General features: G+C 39.8%; 1 protein-coding gene across 5 annotated transcripts in view; it reads right to left on the minus strand.

Moving 5' to 3' along the window:
• The window catches only part of Stxbp4 (syntaxin binding protein 4), a 177,411-nt gene that overhangs the window by 160,789 nt on the left and 787 nt on the right, over positions 1 to 15,835 (minus strand). The window contains exon 2 of one of the 5 annotated variants that reach the window (XM_045158080.1): positions 11,760 to 12,016. The exons of the other annotated variants lie outside the window; for them this stretch is intronic. The gene's annotated coding sequence lies outside the window, so the exon portion shown is untranslated. The remainder of the gene's footprint in view (positions 1 to 11,759; positions 12,017 to 15,835) is intronic. 5 annotated transcript variants of the gene reach the window in all.

Below are 15,835 nucleotides of genomic sequence, written 5' to 3' on the forward strand. Positions count from 1 at the left end.
GGTCACCAACAACCAGAGGAAATGGTGCCACCAGGCACCAACGCTGTCAGCACCGAAAGTCTAGTAGCTACAGAGCAAGAAAGTCACTCAGTACCAACCACAAGAGGAAGAAGGGTAATGGAGGAGTTTTGACCTACAGTGACCAACAGAGTTTAGAGCCACTGAAGCTAGGGAGAAGCAGGGCTCCACTGTGACTGCATTTGTATGAGTTCATTACAGATCCCTTCAATAATATTTACATGGGGCAGTATCTCATGCCTCAAGAGAGAATGTTTGTGGTAACAATAATAGTACCTACTATTTATTGACACTTTGTGTCATGCATCATGTGAGACAGCCCAAGTATATTTCTTTTATTTAGTACCATGGAAAATATAATAGGCATATTAAAGAAGCTAGGTTGAAATGGGAATACTGACATGTGCTAGAGACAGGGCCTTAGATATTAACAAGCATGTGGGCATCACCTAACATTAAAATAAGAAGTTCGTTTGCAGTGGCTGGAAGCCTGGCGCGCCCATTCTCTCTCTCTCCTCTATCTGTCTTTCTCCCTGTGTCTGTCGCTCTCAAATAAATAAATAAATATTAAAAAAAAAAAAAAAAGCAAGTAGTCTTCCCACTGGTACTAAAGTGACCTATAGGCCTATCTCCTCTTATAGTTGTGATTTGTCCAAATAGGACAAAAGGTCCCAGGGAAAAACCTATCTTTGAATACAGTGAATGCCTCAAGAGATCAGGAAGTTAGAAAAGGGCTAAGGTTGGGGAATCTAAAGGGAAAAAGATAGCTAAAACACCAAAAGCCACACCACACACAAGCACACTTGGGAACTGCAGGTGGAACTCAGGCACTTTGCATATCTTTAGACTGGAATTCCAAATCCACCATGACACCTTACTTGGCCCAAATATCCACCCAGAGACACCTCCTCCAGCCAGGGGGCTGAAGATGGAAATTACAAACAAATAAAACCCCAAATATATTGGGGGCTATCCATTTAAACTACCACATTCCACCCCTGGCCCCCAGGAGATTCACAACCATCTCACATTGTAATTAGTCAATGCAGAGAATCACAGCTATCAAGTTCTGAAAATAAGTGACTGATGGTTATGGCTTTAAAATGTCTTGTGTGTTATTATAGGGTGCTGGGAAGATGGCTGGGAAGAATAACATTAAAATGAAATATTTTATTTTAAGAAATATATTTATTTACTTATTTCTGATAGAGACACAGAAAGATAAAGCAAGTATGGGTACACCAGGGTCTCTTGCCACTGCAAACACCCTCCAGATGCATGTGCCACTTTATGGCTTTGCAAGCAAGTCCCCAGAACCCAAACTTCTTCTAATACAGAATGTAGGGAAATACATTTATATTAAAAAACTTCACTCTGAAAAAAAAAAAATGATGAGGGCGTGTGTGATGGTTTATATTGATTTTCAACTTGACCAGACATCGATTTATCTAGGAAACTAGCTTCTGGCGAACCTTGGGGGGACTTTCTTGGTTAGGCTAATGTGGTGGTATGCCCAACCTTAACTATGGATGGCACCCTTCCATTGGCTGGGGTCCTAGACTGTATAAAAAGGAGAGAGCGGGTGGAACACCAGCATTCATCACTCTTTGCTATCTGATTGTTGACAAAAAACCAGCTGTGCCTCACTATTCTGCTGTCATGCCTTTCCCACTGTGATGGACTATCACTTCTAACTGCAAGACAAAATAAATCCTTCCTTCCTTAAGTTGCTTCTGGTCAGATATTTTGCCCCAGCAATAAGAAGGTAAAAAATAAATCAAATAAGAGTGAAGACTGATACCAAGAAATGCAGTTGTTGCCATGGTAAATTTGACTATGTGGTTCACAATCCTTCAGAACTAGTTTTCGGAAGGAATGTGGTAGAGTTTGGAACTCTGCGAGAAAAGTATAAGGAGGGATGGGACATTCTGATAGGAGTTTTGAAAACAATAATGCTGAGAGAAATGTGGACAGTAGAGGCACAGCTCATGAGGTTTCAGGAGGGAACAAGGACTATCAGGCACTGGGCTAAGGGCAGTTCAAATTAGATGCTGTCAAAGAAAGTGGCTGGGTGGGTTGCATGTACCCAAAACTTGAATGACACTCAATTCAAAAGTAATGGACTCATTTCTTTGGCTAAGGAAATCTCTAGTCAGAATAGGATTCAGGCTAGTGATGAGAATGCAACTATAATTACTAAAAAACTCAGCACCATTGAAGAGAAACCTCCTTGCTGCCCTGGAACCGTAGGAAAGGTACCCCAGAGCAAAACCCCCCACCTGTAGGAAGCTCTCTCTTATAAAATCCAAATTCATTTCAAGGAAGAAAGGGATTCCCTGCTGGAACACAACTGCCCAGGGAAATGCTTCAACAAGGTCAGCCTGGAAGACTTACAGAGGGTGCTTCAAAGCCAGGTGGTGTTGCTCCTGTCTAAAATCCCAGCAAAGGTTCTGATAATGTCACATACACGTCATATACAAGCATACATGCCTTAGAACATTACAAAATTAATACTTAGCAAAGAAGTAACACACATAACGTGGTTACAGTGGCACATGCTGGTAGGCAACTGCTGAAGAGGATGATGAAGGCAGATCACAAGGTCGAGGCACTGGTAATGACCAGGTACTTGTAATCCCTGCACTTCTGAGGAAAAGGCGGGAGAATCAGAAGTTCAACGTTGTCTTCATCTACATAGAGAGTCTGAGGCCATCATCGGCTACATGAGATTCTGCCTCAAAAATCTAAGACAAAGAAACAGTACCAAAAATATATATATTCAAGGAAGATATCCAGTTTGTTCAGTCAAAGAGAGAAAAAGTTAGGCCAGCAAAAACAGCAAAAGTAAAACATTACAGAAAAAGTTTGTTTTATAAATTTGATTTATTTTAGAAAACTTAGCTTTACTTTGACATATAAATCTGTACTTATAATTTCATTAAATTATAATCATTACAAATCTCATCAGATAGAAATTTGTCCAATATACATACAATGTTTGAATTCTTTGAGTAAGGTTTAGTAATTTCTATTCTCAAGAGATATGACAGTAAGTAATTTCTAAAATAAGTTCTTTACCACACCCAAAATACAGAAAATAAAAATATCTTCTGCCAGAAATGATAAATTCTAACTTGATGAAACTCACATAATGTCATACAGAATGATAGAAATTGCTAACTATTCCACCAGTGATACCACAAGTCTGTCACTCCAAATTCTCACCAACACCATGGACTAAATACCTTCTAGAATTTTGCCAGTCTACTTGATGAAAATGCTATCTTAAGGTAGTCTAAGCATTTTTTCTTTATCCTTTTAGAAACATGTAGTGATTCATTTAAGAAACTGCTTATTTTACTGTTTCCTACTCATTGTTAGTTTAATTTTGGTTTATGTTTAGTTTGTTAAATTCCAGGGAAATTATTCCTCTATCATCAGTACAAACTAAAAATATATTTTTCTTTGTTGGTTTTGGCCATTGTCATAGTCAGAATCACAGTGCTGGGATGAACCTCCAGACCAGACACAGTTTAAGGGAGTAAGGCATTTATTTTAAGCTTAAAGATACAGGGGAAGATCCATAATGGTAGAAGAAGTTGGCTCGCTACCCCAGATCCATATAGAGAGAAAAACCACCAGTAGCACTGTCAAAAACAGGCACATACCAGACACCCAGACAGCACTCAACCACTTAGGCTTCAGCATGCCTTATGTTGGAAACAGATCCAGCCCCCAGTAACACCGTAGGGCTGGACATCCGCCCATGGTGACACCTCTTCTAGCCAGGTGGCTGGAAATCCATGTTACAGCTTTAATAAAATATTTGAGTCTATTGTGAGACATAATTCAAACTACTGCAGCCATGGACATTTTGGTTATATAAAAGTGTATTGCTAAATACATCAATCCTTTATGATTTCTACGCTGAAGTTCAAATTAAGAACTATTTGGTCACTATGAAGTTATAAAGTAACAACCATGTATTTTCTTCTAGTACTTTTATATTTTTTATCTCTAGAAGATAATCCAGGTCTTTTAACCATGTTTGTTAAGCAATCCATCTTGCCTCCACCAATTTGAGATTAGACCTTTATCATAAATCAAATATTCTAAGTATTTTAGTCTGCTTCTGTAATTTTTTAGTGTGTAGCTATGTGTACATGTGTGTCATAGGCACATGTGTGTAGATCTATGCTCCCTGGGCACATGCTTAAGAAGGCCAGAGGAAGACTTGGGTGTCCACATTATGGCATTTTTTGCCTTATTTTCTTGAGGCAGGGTCTCTCATTGAACCTGGATTGCTGGCTGGCCACACCCCTCCTGTCCCTATGCACCCCCCACAGCACTGGGGTTACAGGTGTGTGTGTGCCCATGCCAGACTGGGGACCAAAGTCAGGCCCTCTTACTTGCCCCGTGTATCAGTTATTTTCTCATTGCTAAGACAAAATAACCAACTTATGGAATAACCAAATTATGGAAGAGAAAGGGTTTTATATGGCTTACAGTTGCAGAGGGTTGACTCCTTCATTGCAGAAAAGCCAGCTCACACTGTCACACTGTGACAAGAACAAGAAGGAAGCAGAAAGACAAAAGGCAGTGGGGTTGGGCTATAAAAACCTCAAGGTCCATTCCCCAGTGACACATTTCCTCTAGCAAAGCTCCACCACCTCACAAACAGCACCACCAACTGGGATTAAATATCCAAACACGAGTCTACAGAGAGCATCTTACATTCAAACCAGCACAGGCAGCGAGTGTTCTTACCTCCGAGTCACCTCCCCAGCCCTAACTTTTGTAATATGTATTCTACCTGTTTGGTTATTTATTTATTAATAGACAAAAATTAAGCTATTGTAATTACTGAGGGTTTATGTTTGTACGTCAGGTGAGATTAATCCCTCGCTCTCATTCTTTTGTTTAGCCAGGATTTCATAGCTATTTTTGTATTATTTTTATACACTAACCTCAGAATTTCCTTATGTTGGTTAAAAAGCAAAACAGTCTTATTTGTTGGAGAACCATTTTAGGTTTATAAATTAATTGAGAAAGTATTAGTATCTCTTTATAATGTTAAGTGTTTTTATTAAAAATGTAATATGTCTTTTCATTTCTAAATATCTTCTATCTGACTTTCTACAGGGTTCTAAGATTATTTTCACATAGCTCTTATACATTTTAGGTTAATTTCTTGATATTTATCTTTTTTAATTTAATGATTTTTTTAAAATTATGAAAACCCTCACATTGTATTTTCTAGAATAATTTCCCTCCCACCCCAAACTCTACTATATGATTAATTGTCTTCATTAAAAATATTACTAGTGGGCCTGGGAAGAAGGCTCAGGGGTTAAAGGCACTTGCTTGCAAAGCTTGCTGGCCTGGATTCAATTCCCTAGCCACCCACATAAAGCTGGATAGGCATTTTTTTTTTTTTTTTGGTAGCAGCAAGAGATCCTGGTGTGTGTGTGTATGTGTGTTTATGCACATACATACACAAACATATGTGCGCACACACACACACACACACACACACACACACACACACACAAAACCAAATATTTTTTTAAAAAATCTTTTCATAAGCCAACTGATAGAAACAGGTTTTCAGACACATAAGGCTTCTGATGAAAACAACACATCTCTAATATGCTGCTGGCTTATATATCAATACATAGGCTCTTTATAAACAACTAGAAGTTATTTTAACCATCATTGCAAAAATTAAAGTAATACATCTTGACCGGAGACTCTTAGAGCTTTGTAAGCAAGAGCCTAATTCCCACCCTGCTTTGACAGAGTATTTCTATATTCACTTCTAAACAATTCACAAGCCTGGAAGTCAAGACCTGTAAGGTTTTTTTAACTATTTGTCCTTGGTACAAAGATTGCTAGAAAGAAAAGGAAGAAGGTTAAAGTGTGATGTCTGTTAAAGAGAGACTTGTTGGATTAATAGGAAGTCCTATTCACAGCCTCTTTAGAATAACAATAGTGATTTTATTAAAATATTTTATTTATTATTTATTAGAGAGAGAGATTGAGAGACAGAGAGAGAGAATGAGCACACTAAGGCCTCTAGCCACAAACTCCAAATGCATGCACCATCTTGTGCTTATGAGGGTACTTTTGTCTCATAATAAAACTTCCTCAGTTCTGTACTTTTATCTGGACTAAACTTGATTAAACTGATGCTCTTTAAATAACGTGGAAGTTGTAGGAAACCAAGATAGAAAAGATCAATGAGAGAGTTATTTCACAATCTCATTTGCTAGTGCATTTTTTCCCTTTTAAGAATCTAAGCAGCTCAAGAATTCTGTTCGTTTTTCTTGGAGGTGGACACATTCAGGCTCTGCCAGAAGCACACAGCCCAACCCTGTGGGAAACACTGAAACACTTCAGGAAAGAATTTGGGGCTTTACAAATACACGAGATTTCTCTCAGCACAGCTCAGTGATCATGGACGTTTCCTTAGACAACCTAACTTCCTGCTGCTTGCTTTCATTCATGCACTTATCCATGGAATACTTACCAAGTGCAATCATGTACAATCACTGTACTAAATTCTTGTCCTTGGTGAACAAGTGAATGTTCCTGCCCTTCTGGTATTTGCCTCCTGCTGGTGGGAGAAAAAGTTTAAAAGTTACAGTGAAATGAACTAGATTTCAGCCACTGAACGGTGGTGCTAAATGTGCCTGGGCAAAGAATGGCAGGTTATCAGTGTAATGATGTTCCACCTAAGACTCAAGCGATGAGACTTGGCTGGGGAACATGAATGAAAGGAAAGTCCTCAAGGCAGAAAAACACTTGTGAATCTAAAGAACAGAAACAAGTGTGGCTAAAGCATGGTAAATGGGAGAGAGCAGTCTGAGGTAAGATGAGAGAAACAGGCACAGTCTAGACTAATATTAAACAAAGGTAAGGAGCTTGGAATTTTGCTTGATCTTATTTCAAAACATGACCTGATGGTTTTTAGGACCTGGATTTACCTCTTGCATTATTTCTTGCCTTTAACCTTCTAAGGCTGAGTCTGTGCTGCTACACCTTCCTCTAGTTTTCTGCCTTGGCCTTTAATCCTGTTTGTTCAAATAGATGGATTGTGCTTCAACCTGAGTAGTGCTAGAATGCCAGCTAGCCCACTTCTGATATGATAAATGTGTGTGTGCGTGCACACACACATCTTGACTAGCCTTGGATACATATATTGCAGGGCCTGACCTAAAATGAAAATGTAAGATTCTATATTAAATACTTTTAAGAATTCCAAGACAGGGATCATCAAACCAAGTGCAGAGCCCATCTAACCAAGGGAATATTTTAAGAGCAGGATCTTGAGTGACTGCACAGGTCATAAATACATGGAGGCTTTGATTGTAATAGATGTTACTTAAATGAATGGTTTGATTGCATTTCACTTTATCTGTCAATAACAGAAACTCATTTAAAATGTTTGAAAAGGAGAGGCTCCTCAAAAAGGTAGCATAAAAGCAGCCATGAAGACATGAAAAAGGATACCATGTTGTTTTGAGGTGACTTCAAGGAACTACTGGGCACCAGCTGGAATATAGTGATCATGCAGCCAGCTTTCAGCAAAATTACAATTCACTTCTCCTTACTATTTATTTAAACATATTACCCTTCATATTTCATGCACAATATATAGTAAGTAGCTCCTAAATAAATAGCAGCTAGTAATATTAGAATAGTTCTTAGGCATTTCACAATACTAAATAAAACCAGTAGCTTTATTAGGAAAACAAAAAGCAAGGAAATACAGATCAGTGATTACTAAATTAACTGAAATTTTCCTTTTTAAATATTTTTATTTACTTGAGACAGAGAGAGGCACAGACACAGAGAATGGGCATACCAAGACTTCCCATCACTGCAAGCAAACTCCAGATGCATGCACCACTTTTGGGTATCTGGATCTATGTAAGTACTGGGGAGTTGAACTCAGACAGTCAGGCTTTGAAAGCAAGTACCTTAATTGCTGAGCCATCTCTCTAGCCCAAAGGTACAAGTTTCTTATATTATGGTTTAAAAATAATAAAAAATGTAATTACAAATTAATATTTAAAAACACATGTTTATAAAATTTTCATTTTCAGAAAGAACAAAACCCAATAGTCAGATGAGACAACTGTGCAGTTACCTTCTTGTTGCTAGTATGCAGTACCCAGCCAGAAGCGGTTGATGGGAGGAAAGTTTCTTATTTTGGCTTATGCCTCAAGGGGAAGTTTCATGATGGCAGGGGAAAGCATGGCATCAATAAAGGATGGACATCACCTCCTTGTAACCAGCAGGTGGAAAACAGCAGCAGGAGAGTGAACTGATCTCTAGTGAGGGGAAGCTGGGAATAAGACCCTTAAGTCTTCCCCCACCCCCAACCACAAACCTCCCAGCAAGGATCTACCTCCACATTTACCATGAGCTGTGGACCAAGCATTCAAAGCACATGAATTTGTGGGGAACATTTATTTTAAGCCACCACACTCTGCCCTTGGTTCCCATAAACTGGTGACCAGCCATGACGTAAAATGCAATGCATTCAGTCCAACTTTTAATAGTCTCCATAGTCTTTATCAATCCCAACACTGTTCAAGTATTCTAGAGTCCAACATCTCTTAAATGTGAACCTATAAAATCAAAACCATATAATGGCACAGAGTAAACATTCACACTGTAAAAGGTGGCACAGCAAGGAAAGATTGAACCAATGCAAGATCTAAAACAAACAGGACAAACATCAAATCCTGAAGCTACAAATCCAACCTTAGTAGCCAGTGACAAAGTCTCTGGGGTTCCAATTACACTGCTACACCTGAGCTGCCCACAATCTGGGGAAAACTCCATGCCAAGCAGGCAGATCTTTCTGACAGCCATCCCATAGTCCTAGCATGTCCAAAAAATCCTGGGATCTCCACAGCAAACCACAGTACATCCCCATGGCTCCAATGGCTCTCCATGAAGGGACTCCAACAACCCTGCTTCACATCATCTATTAGCCATCCAAATCACAAACCACTTTGCAAATCAATTATTCTCATTTTCTTGCATTCATTATGTTCCCATAGTAGCAAGTAGGCTACCAAGTTTATTAATCCAGGGGGGAATAAAGCTGACTTTGAAGAACAGGACACTCTTTTCAACATTCAGGCCTCTTAGTTTCAAGAGTCAGCATTCTTCCTGCTGGCCCAATCTCAATGGCAGTAGCACTCAAACAATTGCAGCTGATGCGACTGTAGTCTTAAGACCAAACTGTCCTTCCTTTCTACGCCATGTTCTGTTCACACCAGTCCATTTCTTCTAAACTGAACCCTGTTCAAGTTCGTAGGACATGGGCAGAATGCAGCCAGCCTCACACAAACTGCCTCCAGCCCAGTCTGGACAAAGCTCTTTCTTTCCTTCATAAGCTCGGCCTGCATAGCTAACAGTTCTTAGTACATTTGGGTTTTTCAACATGCTGTCCAGAATGGTCCATCAAACTCTGCTTACATTATTTCAAAGCTAAGATTTCAAATCCTTCCACATTCTTCCTATAAATCAGTTTCAAAAGGCCAAAAGCCATAGCCAGGTTTCGAGCAGCAAACCAACCCCTCAGGTACTGACGTTCAGATGTAGTTACCTTCTCATTGCTGATACAAAAAAACTCAACCGAAAGCAGCTGATGGGAAGCAAGTCTTTTGTTGTTGTTGTTGGCATATGGTCTCAAGAAGGAGAACCATGATGGCAGGGGAGGATGTAGAGCAGAGACTGACAATAGCAGGTATACAATAGCAACAGGACAGTGAGCCAAACTCTAGCAAAGGGGAGCTATCTATATAACACTCCCAAGCCCACCTCCTCAAGCAAGGCTCTACCTCCAAGATCACTATCAGCTAAGGATCAAGCATTCAAAACATGAGTTTCGGAAGAGGGGGGACCTCTAACTTGAACCATCACAGCAGTATTATATGAATACCAAGAATGTTTATATGAAATAATTTATTTTAGGCTGGGTGTGGCAGCACATATCTTTAATCCCAGAACTCAGGAGGGAGAGGTAGGTAGATCTTTGTGAGTTTGTGGTCAGCCTGAGCTAGAGTGAGAGCCTACCTTGGAAAAACAACAACAAATAGTATTTGTTTTAACTAATATGTAAAATTGGACATGATCATAGCTAACTACGGAGCTTAAAACGCCTACTTTTTTCTTGTTGACTTTGATATTGTAAATTAAGGTGTCAAGTAGTTAATGTCAGTGTAGGCCTTTCCTTTTTCTTTTTGCCCATGTATGTGTGTTTGTATATGTGTGGGTATGTAGGACATAGGCAGTGCCCTGGGTTAAAGCAAACCTAAGCTGTCTGATACGAAGGCCCCAGGCTATACAGGGGTTGCAGCAGCCTAAACTGGCCATTGGTCATATCTTGGGGACTGGATGGCAGGGGCTTGCAGTGAGCCAGGATCCTTTCCCTATTCTTGGGGGTTGCAATGAGCCTGGACCCCCGAGATCAGCAGGAAGTAAGGCCATTCCCTCTCCAAGCACGGGATACCTGGACATTCAGATAAGACTTAGGCTTTGCCCATAACCCTGTGGCCTTTAGCCAGTTGCCTAGGAAACTCTATATAGTATAAGCCAGCACCTTTGCACACTTTCCCTTTACCATTGCCTATGTGTTGGAACATCTGTCCCTATATTAGGTATAGGCTAGCGACCTTTAAACCCACCAATTCCCTTAGGACCCTCTTCCCACCTTCAGATGCTTACAAACCCATTTCCCTGACAATAAACCGAGAGCTGTTCCCCAAACTGTCTCCCAGGAGTGATTCTTTTGTCACATCATATGCACACAACCTTGGTCTCCAAGGTTGCCTGGGATGCCTTTGGGGGAACCTCAGCTGGGGAGGACACAGGAACCCAAGTGGGCACATAATCTCCACCTTATTTTCTGAGAAAGGGTCTTGCAGTGAGCCTATATCTCAGTGATTTGGCTAGACCCACTAACTAGAAAGCCCTACAGATCCGTCTCTGTCTCCCAGTGATTGGATTATAAGCTCATACGGACATACCTGGCTTTTCTGTGGGTGGTAGAGATCCAAACTTAAGTTCTCCTGTTTGTATAGCGAGTACTTTCCTCACCGAGCTATCACTTCAGCCCTAGTTTTTTATTTTAAGCATGTAATTACATTTCTAGTTACAGAACAGGCTAGACTAACTTTGTCCTAAGGGCCACAAATTCCACCTATGGTGGAATTTACCATTAGTTACCACAATTTATGCAATATCACAAGCACACTCAGACTCTCAAAATTTATAACCTAGGTAATGCATTCATTTAAAGCTTCAAAGCAAACAAAATTTAGTTCCAGTGTCTCTAATACTGCAGCATTATTCTATCTATGCTCATGAGAACTCCTTGAGCTTAGGTTTCAACCTTGTTTTCTGATACCAATCCTAGAACTCTGTCCAGTTTGTCTTATCTCAGAGATCATTTAAAAATCTGCCCCTTACAAATAGACATCCAAACATAGTAATGCTGAATTTAGGCAAGTCTGAAGAAGTCTTTCCTGGTGTTAAAAAAGGAAGGAGTTGTGTCATCGTTGGTTATTGTTGTCTCATGCAAATCTGCTCTCTACAAGAGGCATACAAATAGCAAAGAGTCAAAAAAAAAAAAAAATTACAAGCTTATGCTCAGCTTTGCACTACCCAACCCAATGTGTTTGGGCCAGTAAGCTATTTCACCACCAAGTATGTTTCTTCACCTGTAAAACCAGGGAATTGGCTTCCACCAGGGTTGGCTTGGGAAAGGGTATGGAGAAGGGACCACGGTTCTACCACCAAACTTCCTAAGTTTCTTTCTGTCTTCGCCTAGCCCTTCTAAACCTTCTGGAGCTGGGTGTTCTGACTAGACTTTTCTTTTTCTTTCTTCCATTCCACTTTTGTTCTGCTGAGCTTTTGGATGGTATCCAAAAATGGTGCATACTCCAATTCTGGGTTTCAGCTATAGAAATGTATTTATCTATAGTGGGGAGAAGGCAGACAGATAAATATAAACATTACAGCATTAAGCAAATTCCTCATGTTGGAAAACCATACCCACAGCAGTAAATCTATAAATGCGAACAGTCTACTTCTCTCTACTGAGAAGGCCATGAAGCAATGACATTCAAATAGCAATGACCAGTTCTGGTGACCAGATTTCATTTCAAAATCCACTCTTTGCTAAAGGAATCCAAATTCCTACAGTCATGGCTGACTCCAGGGTCAGAGCAGGAAAACAAGATGAGCATGGCAGTGATAAACTTTAGCCCTTGACTAAAACAGGAATTTATGACTCTTCACTTATGTAAACAAGCACATGAATAAAAAAGTATATATAGCTGGGCGTGGTGGCGCATGCCTTTAATCCCAGCACTCGGGAGGCAGAGGTAGGACGATTGCCATGAGTTCAAGGCCACCCTGAGATGACAGAGTTAATTCTAGGTCAGCCTGGACCAGAGTGAGACTCTACCTCGAAAAAAGAAAAAAAAAAAATGTATATATAGAACTCCAATTACTACAACAGAAAAAGTAGTAATATTAGAATGCTGTTATTTAGCAAAATAATAATAGATTTAGGCAAGATTCATAAGTGATAACTAAATTTGACGAGACAATTTGAGTAGGAACAGAATATTTTTATAGTTTCAAAGCTTCTCCTCATAAAAATACACTCATTGCTTCTTAATAAATGTAAAATATTTTTTGTTAACCTTGCAATAAAGATACTTGTTCAGATACTATAAGCATGCCTATAATTCCAGCCCCAGAAAGTTTAAGGCAGGAGGATTCTAAATTTGAGGCTAGCCTGAGATTCTTAGGGGTGCTTTGCCTCAAAAATAAAAATAACAGAAACTCTTGCAGACACATCTTATAAAGATACAAATCCATCATAATCATAGAGAACAGACATCGTATGACTCCTAACGAGGACTCAATGAGGGGAGCACAACATCAGTTGTATGGCATCCCTGCCAAAGGCCCCTTACACTGCGGCGAACCATTACACAAACCCACACCAAGGGACACTAAAACAAGCCACTAGTGCCATTCTTCAAAAATACCAAGGTCAGTGAAGAAGAGAAAAACTGGAAGAAACCAGAGACATGACAGTGAACCACAAGGAACAAGCTTGGATTGGATGCTAGAGCTACAGTGGAAATAACTGTGACAAGCATGATTTTTTAGAGAGAGAGAGAGAGAAAGGGGAGAGAGAATGGGGGGGGCCTCTGCCACTGTAACTGAACTCCAGACGTTTGCGCCACCTAGTGGACATGTGCAACCTTGTGCTTGCCTCACGTTTGTGCTTCTGGTTTATGTGGGATATTGAGAGAGAGATCAATCATGGGTCCTTAGGCTTTGCAGGAAAGCACCTTAACTGCGAAGCCATCTCTCCAGCCCAAGTACGATAACTTAAATACAGGTTTTGGATAACATGGTGTAAGTACTGAACCTGCGTGTCCTATAAAAACCTTATTTTAGGCTGGGGAGATGGCTTCGCAGTTAAGGTGTTTGCCTGCAAAGCCTAAGGATCCAGGCTTGATTATCCAGGTCCCATGTAAACCAGGTGCACATGGTGGTACATGCATCTAGAGTTCATCTGCACTGGCTAGAGGTCCTGGAGTGCCCATTCTCACTCTCTCCCTCCCTCCCACCCTATGTCTGTAATAAATAAATAATAAAATCTTTAAAAAAAATCTTATATTGAAGCTGTAGATGTAGAGTAGCTGTATTGGGTTAAAGAAGTAGTTTAGGCTAAATGAGGTCACAGTGGTGGAGCACACATTGAATGGGATTAGTGTCCTTTTCCAGAAAAGACAGAAGGGCTTGTTCAATGCTCCTGGACACATGAAGAAACGGGAAAATGATGGCAGTGTGTGACAAGTAGGGGAGTAATGAATTAATTACACAGTACCTTGATTCTGGACTCCTCAAGGCCCAGAACATGAGACAGGAATCTGTTAAGTAACCCAGTCTGTGGTACTTTATTACAGCAGCCCAATGTAACTACAAAGTTATACTGGATTAAAGTTGTATCTCTGATTTTGATGGTCATCCTGGTCCTGTACCCTTGTAGACAGTACACAGGTCATGTATTAAGCTTACAGCTTTGGAATATTATGTCTGTCATTCATTCTCAAATGGCACAAAGATCATAAAGATTACAGAGTGCAGGTGAAGGATGAGAGGAAAATTTGTGAATTATTATTGTAACTTTTATGAAAATTTTCATTTACTTTAAAGGTAAATTTGTAATTGAACTAAATGATAGTCCACACAGTACATTCTCAATACCAGTGAAATACCAAAGCTATGTTATCATCCAGAAGTATTTCATAAATATGAACTGTCATTTTATCATATTAAGATTGCAGGTGAAACATATTTTCTTTTCAATTTACTGCTATCAACATGTACCTAAGAAAGAGTTTCATTTTTCCATACAAAAATTATATAGTTCAAGACAACACTATTGCTGATGTAACTACACTGTTACTTTGAATAATATGAAAAGAGTACCTAAAAAAAAGGCCCAAGGAATGTATCACTGTCATGTAAGGACTAATACAAAGACAGATGTCAGGGACTTTGTGTGTGTGTTTAAACACTGGGGATTGACTCTAGGGTCCTATGCATGCTAAGCAAGAACTCCACCACTGAGCTATATATCTAGCAGTGCATACAGATGGTTAAAATGGATAAACATTGTCATAACAAAACAGACACAATGGGCTGGAGAGATGGCTTAGTGGTTAAGGCATTCACCTGCAAAGCCAAAGGACCTCAATTCATTTCTCCAGGAACCACGTTAGCCAGATGCACAAGGTAGTGTATGAGACTGGAGTTCGTTTGCTGTGGCTGGAGGTCCTGGGACACCCATTCTTTCCCCCCCCCTCCCTAGCTCTCTCAAATAAATAAATAAATATTTTTTGAAAATATGGACAGACTTATAGATTTTTGAAACTTTTGTGAGAATGTACTAGAGTAGACAGCATCAGAAAATATTTGGATTTTCTTGGCTCTGTAGCCAACAAGTTAATCAACTACTTTGATCATTACCTAGACTACCACAACTGCCTCCAGATTCTGCTCCCATTCTTGTCCAGTATCACGAAGTAACCAGTATCTTCTTTTTCCCCCAGTGTGAACTAAATCAGATCACATCACTTATACACTCAAACACTCAATAGGTTCCCTTGGACACAGCTTAAATGGCTTTGTAGTGTCAGGTTTCTGTGTCTCGGCTGTTGGCCCCCTTTCCCTCCAGTGTCAACTGTCCACCTTTTGTTTTGCAATCATTTCTATTGCTTTTCTGCCTCTGCGCTTTTAATGACCTGGAATTGTTACTGCCTAGGTGGCTTTTTTAATTAGGTTTCAGGAACAGGCTCAAATGTCACCTCTAGAAAGACCTTCCTTTGACCTCTTTTTAAAGACATAACTTTGCTATCCCTTTTCCTGGCCAGTCTCAGTCTCAATGACTTTATGCCATTGGCTATTTACATCGCAGTATTATGTGAAATTATCTCCCTCTCTCCTCTCATCACTGTTTATTATCTTCTGAATCCTTCAGAAGAAATCACAATTAATACCCGAAGTGATCTTATCTTTGGTTTTGAACAGTAACCTAGTAGATTGGAAAGTCTATGTCAGGCTCTCTAAGAGTACAGTAAGTGTGACCTGAAGTGGCTCCGGCTTTTAGTTTCTTCATACATAAAGTGGGAATGATTCCATCTGCTGTAGCCACTGCAAGTAACATCCAACGTTTACTGACTTCTATGTTTTGGCCACTGTGAAAGAT

Source organism: Jaculus jaculus, chromosome 9 (assembly GCF_020740685.1).
Source record: "Jaculus jaculus isolate mJacJac1 chromosome 9, mJacJac1.mat.Y.cur, whole genome shotgun sequence".
Lineage (NCBI taxonomy): Eukaryota > Metazoa > Chordata > Mammalia > Rodentia > Dipodidae > Jaculus > Jaculus jaculus.